Source organism: Bombus vosnesenskii, unplaced genomic scaffold (assembly GCF_011952255.1).
Source record: "Bombus vosnesenskii isolate JDL3184/JDL3185 unplaced genomic scaffold, Bvos_JDL3184-5_v1.1 scf7180000014622, whole genome shotgun sequence".
Lineage (NCBI taxonomy): Eukaryota > Metazoa > Arthropoda > Insecta > Hymenoptera > Apidae > Bombus > Bombus vosnesenskii.
Window position 1 is genome coordinate 20,947 of NW_022883556.1, and position 11,420 is coordinate 32,366.

The 11,420-nt window shown below is 36.4% G+C and overlaps 1 pseudogene; it reads right to left on the reverse strand.

Annotated features, from left to right (window-relative positions):
- Positions 1-2,300: 2,300 nt before the first annotated feature.
- On the reverse strand, positions 2,301-2,418 carry LOC117240423 (annotated as a pseudogene).
- Between the last annotated feature and the right edge of the window lie 9,002 nt (positions 2,419-11,420).

The following is an 11,420-nucleotide window of genomic DNA, read 5'->3' on the forward strand; positions in this document are numbered from 1 at the left end:
GTATGTCGGAGATGAAAGGAAAGCCGAAGCCTTTCCTTGGAAATTTTGGGAACATCCTCTAGTACCTTAGCCTAGATTTTATTATAGTTGCAATTGCTTAAGATTTGTAATAAGCGAGATTGGGTTCGAGGTGACAATCGGTCGCTGAACGTAGCCACGGTCATGGGATGGATGTTTTATCTAACGGAGGTCTGGAGTGGTTGTATGTGTTTTCCGAGAAATGTGGTTGTGGCGGCATGCGGCCTCGAGAGCGGGCCTAGCCACGTGTGATGTTGCCTCGGAGGTGCCGATGCAATGGGACATACATTGTATTAGTAATCAAAACTCCAGGCAGAAACTGCCTAGCAACGGCGTTTGGAACTTTCTCGATGCTTCCAAACGAGTATAGAAAACAAAATGCAATCGTACAGGGAGAAAAATCTCCACGAGGCTGGCATTCTTGCGATTGCCTTGGAGAGTGATACATCGAGCATTTTCGATTATCGCATTTGCGTCTAAGTTAGTTTCGCTTAGTAAGGAGTTATCCCGGTGACCGTGGATTCGTTTGAACTCAAACATTGCTAATAGTATTATTTAATTTAATTATTCGTAGATCGTATTATTCATTAGGCTTAGTGTTTGTTAGACTTATTATTAGTTGTACCTATTATTTGTTAAGCTTAGTGATAGACATGTATATACGTGTAAATAAAATCTCGGCTTTGTGAAACGATGGCTAGTCCACATGAAGAGTCGTCGCGCGCCCAAGATTCGAATCGTGATCCGACATGTGTATGTATGTATGTATATGAATGTATATGTATAAATATGTATATGTATATGTATTTATCCGTGTAAGTTGTCGATAATGATATTGTAGTCATCTAGGGGGACAACGGGGCAAGTTATCTTTCCAAAAGCCAGAAAACTTTTTTCGGGTTCGGTAAGATCCATGTAAGCGTTTATACACTCAGTACTGGATGTCGCGGGTTGTATCTGTGACATATCTATATCGCACATTCGGCAATGCTTTGCTGTGGTTCGCTCCGGTACTCCACACAGCAAGTGTGTTGGCGTATCTTCGTGTAATTCTTGATCCTCCGGATCCAATCAGTCTTGACAAATAAAAACATATTGGAACTAGTAAGCAGAGCGGATTAGATGGACGCAACAACTGAATAACAATTCCTCGTAAGCATCCGGGTAGTCCTTAGGTAAGATTCCATCCGGAAGGTATAACAATTGGTTCTTCTGATTGTTAAATTCAACGCCCATTCTGTGTAACAGAACAAAAATATTTTATTATTAACATGTCTCGCTTTATTGTGAAGTTTTTGTTGATTCATTTTGTCAGTGCGTCACAATGGGATTTTCCTTTCGGGGTATTGCCTTTATCTTTCAGTGTTTCATATATTCCTTCTAATTCGTCAATCACGGACGGGTTGATAGCTGATTACGATCCAGTTTTCCTTTCTCGTGACTGTTCGTTAACAGATTTTAACATTTTTGCTACTGTGTATTGTATTAATTGTCATTTATTATTTCTTCTTAATCCGTTCACCATGAGTAGTTAAGGGTTTAATAATTTATTATAAGATTTTAATCCATGGTTTGTTTCTCGTGGCTGGTTACAACCCCTCTTCTTCTTGCGCTGGAATACTACTTGCAGTGAATAAAAAATGAACGAAAAAGCATAAACTAAATAAAAGAAAACAAAACAAGATATGCACTGGAACAGTCCGCATGGGAACCTCTGACGAAGATACCTCCGTATGCATCATTAAACGTTAATATCGAAATGACCAAAACCTATGTTCATAACAGTAAATCAAATCAAGCACCGGAGGAAACAATCACATGGAAATAGTAATCAAAATCTACGTAATGATAATATACCAAATCAACAATCAAGATGCACAACCCGTCATCCGGAAGCCGACGCTACTCACCGCGTATCAATGCAAGGGAGAAAAACAACAAACAAAACATATCTTATTAAATAAAATATAAGAATATAGACAAAATCACTCCAATAAAATAACACCCGCTGGGAACACATTTAGGCATATATGCACACATGAATAAATAAGGCACTGTTACCAAGTAAAGTCAAAATCTACACACGGAGCATCAGGATACATTTCACGAAACCTATCTAAACACCATGAGAGTACTTCAGGACAAGTACCCCCCTTGATCTGAGGAATGGTGGCGAAGGAAAGCCTCCAACACTTGATCAGGAATCTCCTCTGAGAAACGAACCTTCGCGCTGACATCCGTATCAACCACCGCATGGGGGGCGCGGCGGGCCCAGCGCGCTCTGCCAACGCCACACGGAATCCCAGGCGATCACCCATCCAAGTACTATCCGTGCCCGGCGCTGCTTAACTTTCGTGATCTAACGAGAACGAGTGCGCTCAGCGCGGCCAGGGCATTGCCTACTTTCACTTGAACTGGAATGCATTTAACTATGTGTACTGCTTCTCCTGCGACCAAAGCCATGTGTCCTGGAGTTTTGGTTATTGCATACGCAAATTCATCAGGTAATATAGTTGCTAGACTGAATGCATTCTCTATTATTTTCTTTTCCGAGATGCATCTTAGTGTCAATATATCCTGATAGAGTGCCGTTATTTGTCTTCTGACAGTTTTTCTACGTAAATGAATTTTGAGTTAACGTATGGGAATATATCCAAATTTTTGACTGCTGTTTTACGTTTGGGTATAAATGTATTTCCTTTAGTCGTTTTTAGGAAAAAGAGCTTGGGGTGTTCTGTGGATAACAGGGTGTATCCGCACAAAGGCTGTTCTCCAGTTTTGGTTAGCACAAAGGTTATTTCTTGAGTCGTAAAGGCAAAACCCGGTAGCGTCGGGTTGCTATTGGTTTTTATTTCTTGAATTTTTGTGGCGATTCCTTCGTACAAGACGTCATATTGCTCGAACTTACATAGGAATAGTGGATGTGGCTGCCAATAGGTGTATCCATCTTCTGAATCCAAACAAGTCCCTTTATTAATAGCGCATTCATTGAACTATTCATTAGACTTATTCATTAGACTAGCACTATTCATTAAACTTATTTAACGAATAGTAAGTTTAATGAATAGTATGATTTACGAATAATAAGTTTAATGAATGCTATTAACAACGTTTTTGTGTTTAAACGAATCCACGGTCAACGGAATAACTCTTTACTAAACGTAGACTAATCTTAGACGCAAAAATACGACTGTTGAAAATGCTCGATGTGTTACTCTCCAAGACAATCGCACGAATGCCAGCCTCGTGGAGATTTTTCTCGCTGTACGATTGCATTTGCTTTCTATACTCGTTTGGAAACATCGAGAAAGTTCCAAACGCCGTTGCTAGGCAGTTTCTGCCTGAATTTTGATACATACTCGTTGGAAACATCGAGAAAGTTCCAAACACCGTTGCTAGGCAGTTTCTACCTCGAGTTTGATTATTAATACAATGTATGTCCCATTGTATCGGCACCTCTGGGGCAACATCACACGTGGCTAGGCCCGCCCCCGAGGCCGCATGCCGCCACTACCACATTTCTCGGAAAACCCATACAACCACTCCAGACCTCCGTTAGGCAAAACGTCCATCCCGTGACCGTGGCTACGTTCGGCGACCAATTGTCACCTCGAACCCAATCTCGCTATCACAAATCTTGAACAATTACAGCTAGGATAAAATCTAGGCTAGAGTAGAGGATGTTCCCAAAATTTCCAAGAAAAGGCTTCGGCTTTCCTTTCATCTTCGATATATATAAAAAAAGATAGGCGAATGAACAATACTTTATTCAAAAGGCGAAGTTACACTTCAGTAGCAAAAGACAGACTGACTTACTTACTAAAGAACTGGGATCTTTGCCTCCTCACTATGATTCATATATATCACGGGTGGGAGTTCGGTTACTGTCTATTCTCACCGCTATCGCATGACCAGGTGTTGTATGCATATCCTGAGGTCGGCGGATTCCTGGCTTCTGGGCGACGTTACAAACTGATCTAATTTCTGTTACGATAATAGGGGTGGTTCAATTGAGTTTACACTAAATTAACAGGTATAAATTAATGTTTATTTCAACAACTTCGTAAAGAGATAGTTACGCTGGTGCGTATGTACAAGTTAAGTAAACGATTGATTTAAGGGTAGAAACCCGATAAAGGTATGTTGACTATTCTAACGATGAAAAATAAGTAAAGTTCTGTGACGATGCTCTGTCGGAGGAAAGCTAGTGATAGGTGTGTCTAACCATCGGATTTGTTGATGATAACGTTGGTTAGGAGAGAGAGGACAGTAGACATTGCTTCTGATTGAAATTGAACTTCGTATAAGTTGATGGAAATTTTATTGTATAAATCCAACAGAGTGTCGGTTCAAAGTGTTACAACAGAATAATGTGTTGAGCGCTAATTTAGGAGGGTTTTTATATGGAGGTTTTAGTCCCTTTGGAGGGGCTGTGTTGTTATTATTTCGATAGCTATGGCATGCAGGATGTTTCGTCTACTTTATTACTGTTTCTGAGCGGGTGGCCTTTCTTGAGCGTGTGACACTTCCACCGGCATGTCGGTTGACGTCCACGGTGCGGCTAGCGAAAAAAGGAATAAATCGTAAAACTAAAGGATCGTTCAAAATTGACACTTTATACGTTCGTTCAAGTTTGTATAACGAGATTGCGATATTAATTACACTATGTTACATAGATATTAGTCTATATTCACTATTTACTGAAACTGTAGTAAGACTGACTAAACTTCGATTTTGATGTTTTTTGCGTATGTCGTGCAAATCTATATTTTGAAAAATCTTTTCCTATCCATACAAGGACTGAACTTGCTTAATTTCCGAGATATTCGCGAAAAACTGCCGGTATCGCTTGAATGAATTCTGCCTATAGTTGTGCGTCCGTGCAACCTATGCGTAGGTTGCTACCGGATACAGTATTTTGTTCATAGTATATGTAGGTATGATAGGGGGAGATTGAAAGATTACGGGAGATAAAAAGATTACGGGAGATTGAAAGATTACGGGAGATTGAAATATTATTTAACTGCCAGGTAAAGAGAGACGTCCGCTTGAACTCGCTGACTAAGCCCTCTTGTCTTCATGTAGGCATTCTCTGCAAACACACACATACATTCTTTTATGCAAAAACTGCCTAGGTCGAGTTCACCGTCAAGCCACAAGAACGCGTGTGCTCGGCAAAAACAGAATAAGCCGATGAACCACCAATCAACGAAATAAACTTGATCATTACAATAGACAATATAGAGGAAATTTATGTCGATTTTTCCCTAACAATAAATAATGTCAATGTTTGCGTTCATTTATTGTACAATTATATTATTTATATAAATGTTCTTATGCTGTACAATTACATATATGTCGAGTCAAAGTCCGAATCTGGGCCCGAGTCGTCCTCTTGGCGGAGGCTTGGAACAAGTAAGGATTCCTCACTGAAGCTATTCATTTTTTTACACTGAAGTTATTTTTATTGACACACACAAAAATGTTACAGAGTTGACACAGCTCACAATGATCACATACTCGCGACATCCGTGACGTCGTTCGTGGAAAAATAGGTCTCTCCTGTCTTCCTGTAACTGGGACAAAGACTGTTTATCTGTTGAAGGATTTTAGGTAACTAGATATTAGTGTTTATAACGGTCCTCGGGCTAGCCGATAACGTACTGCGGAGACGCGTCGGAATCTGGTAAACATCCTGCCCGGAGAATAGGATCTGCGTGTGGTGAGCCACGGGACAGAAACCGTTGGAATGTTTACTGTCGCGTGCCGCTACAAATATTTCTTTTAAGGAGAGCTATAGAGTTACTCCGTACCTTTGTTAGACAAAGCGTACATCCCGTGACCGCGGCTACGTTCGGCGACTAGCTGTCGCATCGAGCCAAGTTCATTATCACAAATCACGAACAAATACAATCGGATCGAAAGACGACAATTGTTTAATTACGACTATGATAGAATCTAGATTACGGTGTTAGGGGATTATCCCGAAGTTCCAAAGGGGGGGCTTCGATGTCTTTTCATCTCCGACATATATAAAAGACATTTTGTGTATATATTAAAAAATAAGACGTTTATTTCTAAAGTAATAAAAACTGATTATTCCGGAGAAGAATACTTCCGTTTAGTTATAATTTTCATACATGCATCTCTTCTTTCCCATTCCTTCATGACGTTCCGTAATAAATAAAAAACCCGAATGATCACCTTTTAACATCATCCATCTGATACTGAATTACTGAGTTTTCTCACATTTCTTATTATATCATTATGACACGAGTTTAGTCAGATTATCTAGGTACGTAGGATAAAATTCGTGGGGTCTGAAAACGTGAACTACCAGTATTCGCGAGCAACGGCCATAAAAGTTTGCCGAAGAAGTTTGCTCAAGAACACGTTCGCACATAGTACTCTTGAACACATGACCAGCCTTTTGGGAACGACGTTATCAATAACAGACACAGTAACCTGTATGGACGTTACACTACGTTCCAGGTAATCCAGAACAATCGAGATCTATATAAATAGGACCGATGAAGATTGGATCCACAATAAAGCTAAATATAAAGCTCGGGTGTATCTCGCTCGGGCATTCCATTATCGCGTGTTCGCTACTGTAACAGTTCATCTGCGTTTGCTCGTTCGAAGGTTGACAAATCTTGAACAAGTGCTAGACTGGTGAAATTAGTCGTGGTGCTTTTACAATTTATCAATTTATCAATTCATTAATTACAATTTATCAATTTGAAATCCGTAGGAAAGAGATAACATGCTCGATATTCTAGTTTGTAGCTGTAGAAAAATAAAACATATATTTTCTATACATCTTCTATATTGCACACCTCATTGAACATATAGAAAATCGCTAGTAGAACATAGATTATGAGAATATATTTAACTCATAAATACGTTGTGAAAATTATAGAGGAAAATATAAATAGAATGTAAGCCGGAGGTATCAAAATTATATGAAACGTTATTTAATATGTGTTGTAGAACGAATATATTATTCGCTATTTATAATATTTCATGTTTTAGTTCCCTTGTAAGATATTTATTATATTTCAATTATATACTTAGTTTTCGAATATCTTTCTGCTAAATTATATTATTTTCCTAGAACTTCATAATTGAATTTAATCTTACTGCTTGAAAACACTCCTGACTTAATCTATCCGAACACTTTCCGTAATACTCAGATCTGTTAAATTTGCGAAACAAATCAAGGTTTGAATATTTTCAAAAAGATAATAGTTTCAGTAAATTTAAGTGTATCGAACATTATCACGTTGAAAGGATCTCTCCGTTCAATGCGACTAACATGCTTTTCTTATCCTCCATATATTAAACTGATATATCTATGACTGTTTATAGCACTATATCATTACTAATTCTATTCACTGCTTAAATTAATTAAATTTTTTTCTGAAAATTGCGTTTTGTTTCATCTCTTACTTGCCACGTTTTCGAATATAAATTTCGTTTAGATTAAACAACGTTTAATTTAACAATGGAGAAGTCACGACACAGGTTCATATATGTTCCTGCTCCGAATTTATATCACAGGAAGTTCCTCCTTTCTGAAGTTAAGATCACGATAAGTATCTGTTCTTCTGTCTGTTCTGATGGAAATAAGTGATCGATGAAATAGTATACAACGAAATATAATATTGTCAAATACACCGGAATCTGTTACAATATTCTTCAAGGACGGTATAGTTAATCGTCACGCAACACGGATGACTGTGATATTTGTGTTCTATCTGTTCCCTCTTCTTTTGCTATCTACTTAGAGACTCATTTTTTGCACTGATTCCTAACGAGCAATCTTGTCTGAACGTGTCGTCACTTTTGCGGATACTTGTACACGACTTCAATACGTATTCGCCATTCGGTCATTAAAGAGATTGAAGAAATTCTGATACATTTTTCTTTACGCATCGTCATCTCAAGAGTATTCCTATTAAAGCGTGCAAATGTTTCATAACGGTAATAAATACATCGAGTTCAGCAAACGTTCATATAGATAAAATTTTGGGCATCTAAATTTACTAGCGTAATGCGATGCAACATTTGCTTAAGTAGTTTCACAAACTGAGTTGAGTTTAAGAAATTGGTAGAACACTTGACAAAAAGCTTCTCAATGTTCAGGATAATATGCTCCATATATTATAAGGAAGTTTTTATGAGGCGATTGTTTCAATAGACTCGGATGTTAGAAAGGATATTTTACAGGATCCTTAAATCCAAGCTGAAATTGCACTTATAAGCAGAGTTGTAGTTTTTATATAAGGATTTCATCCTTGAGTGAAAACGCTAAATATGTTTTCACTTAAATGATCTTTTTATTTGTGTTGACTGTGTCAATTTTTTTTATTGTTTGTCTTCAAGATTTTCTTTGCATGTTGTCTACTGACAGTCTTGAATGCAGTAATTTCATATTTGCAAATCTCGAAGGATTTGTGAATAAAACTGTCGCCAGAAGCCCGAGAAGAAAGAAGCATTAGATACTTCTATTATTCAATTATAAACGTTTAAAAACTATTTACTTTTTATTTTTATTATTTATATTATTTCTGAAATAATACTGACATTTGCTATAAAATTTGAATGAATTCGACATCTGTGTTTTGGTGAGAAACATAGCTGTTGACAAAGCATCCACTGCATCCGCTGCACTGTATCGTATTGATTGTATTGTCACCTATAATATTATTATAGTTAGTTTCCAACGGTACAAAGATTATTGTATGGAGAAATTACGGAGTGTGTTGTTTGTAATCATAGCGGTGAAATTTTGTGCTCGTGTTCAGCAACTGGAGATCAAATTATGCGAATTGCATTTTTCTATGCAACAAAATGCAAATACGCCTATAGAAAATGTGTCATGAACTTCTCGATAAATGTGCGGACATGTTTAAGATATTCAATATTCGAATGTTTTTGAGATGTTCATCAACTTACTTCCAGAAGCTTTTGCATCTTACAACCTTTTTCCATTGATTGCGGTCTCATTGCGTATAGCTTTATTTGTAAGTATTAGGCAAGCAAATGTTTCATTTGTTCATTTATCCAAATTGAAACTTGATATTATTTCTTATTGTTGTTACTATATTACATTGCACAATCCTTGTATCAAGAGAAATATGTTAAAATTCTGGACATATATTTTACAGATAAAGCACAATTCTAGATTCCAAGTATACAAATGTATTCGTTTGTGAAATAATGAAAATCTCCTCTTCATGATTAGAAAATTGATGTGTACTGCATTGTATATCTGACAGCAATAATTGGATCCATTTCCTTCGCGTGTTCTGTTCACGTGGTCATCTGATTTCACATATAATATCACATGCATCTTCTTTCCGTTTCCGTCTCAAACTTCAAAACGCAAGTTTATCGTTTCTAATCTTTTCACTTTTATGTTTTCTTCGTTTTCTTTTACTAATGATCGTTTTGTACTGCACCATTTATTTTTACTGCCTGATTACTCTGAGTACGAGTTCTTCAAACTATTCAAAATTCCTCATCGTATAAATAGATATTGCAAGTTCAAAACACGTTGCTGTGTCATTGGTCAATCTGCATAAAGTTCTCGACCAATATCAATATCTTTAGATTTGTTATAGATTTTCCAACATATGTTGATATACGACAAATTACAACATAATATATAGTACATTGTTGGCTAGAAATTTCTTGCATATTCTACAATTCCGTCCATCTAGACGGATTGCTTTTTCATCGCTAAGTACAATTTTTCTTTAATGTTTCCTGCATTGTATACTGTGCACGTATCTTTATGAATTCTATACATTATTCTTTACGTTGAGACGTGAATGATATCTAACGTTGCAGTGTTGCAAATGTTATATCGCTGCAAAATATGTTGAACGGTTTATCGCAAAATCTACTATTTTAGCAAATAAATTTTTGGCAAAGCGATTGCTCTCTGCTCTTGTTTGTGTTATATTTCGTAGAACTTCTAAGCAATTATACTGTTATCTTTCCATTTCTACTAACAAATGAAGGAAGACTTATTTCCAAAATTCATTAAGGAATAAAACAATAAAATATTGAGTAGACTTGTACTTTATTACTCTGCTATCAAAACACGTCAACAGCAATTAATAAGAGATATAACAAGATTCTATTATGTTTCCCTCCATAAATTTCATATAATATTAATCATATAATATTCTACAACATATTACAGCGATCTTCCCAGTGCGTTTAGCATAATATATATAATTTATAAAATATATGTAACATTTCCCCTTGTAGAACATGTTAACATTTCCCCTTGAAGTCCTTAACATGCGTCATGATGTAGTCTGTATCAAATGTAGTGTCAGGTTGCACTATAACGAATAATAATATTACTGGAAAAAATGGAAAATACAAGTAACCAATGTAAAAAAGTAGGATGTCTTTTGTTTGAAGCAACACAACCTCTATACAACATCTGTTGTGTCAGTGCTTTTATATATGAGAATCATCTACAATTAATTACAACCGATCAGAATGAAATAATTACATAACTATCATACAGAATTATTTATAACACTGAGAGTAATTTAAAATTGTACGATACGATGCAAGAAATATTTTTATGTATAAAATATCGCAAATAAAAGTATAAAATAGTTTATATCAATGTAATCAGTAATTGAACGATACTATATATATCATTTGTTTTGGCAAAAAATTCTCATACTCATACAAGTCAAAAATGTAGAAAGAACGAGTTCCATCTTTGGAAGATAAGTCAACGATTGCATAATTCTTTGCTTTTTGTAAAGAACGATTGCAATATTTATTGTGAGACTGTTTCCTAAATATATTAGAACACCTGCGCTACTTTCATCGGTATGTATAATCTACCTTGGAATAATAACGGCAATATTTATTGGTTATGGTAAGAAATAGAGAACTAAGAGAACTATAGAGATTGAGGATCTCTCAGCGAAGAAAAAAAGGATATTCCTTGTCTGCAATGCCTGGAAAATTTGAGCTCTGGAAAATGGGAGTCAGAAAGATGCTTTTTCTTATTATTTAATTTGTAGTTTGAGGACTCTCGGTTTAGTATGGGGCTGGAATATGGAAAAAAGACTGGATAGAATACAAAGAAGATATGTGAAATGGATCTTAGGTTTAGATATGACAACACCAAATTATATATTGATAGAAGAATGCAAGCTAAGAGAAATCAAAGAAAAAGCATTAAAAAGGGCAGCAAGGTATGAAGAGAAAGCCTTAGAATCAAAAAAGGAACTAGGAAGGGAGTGCGTAAAGGAAAAAGAGAGAAACTGGGGAAATGACCAAGAATAGAAAAGAGTAGGAAAGAGAAAAAAAGGGACTAGAAGAGGTGAGAAATGGAGGGACACAGATGGAAGCAAGAG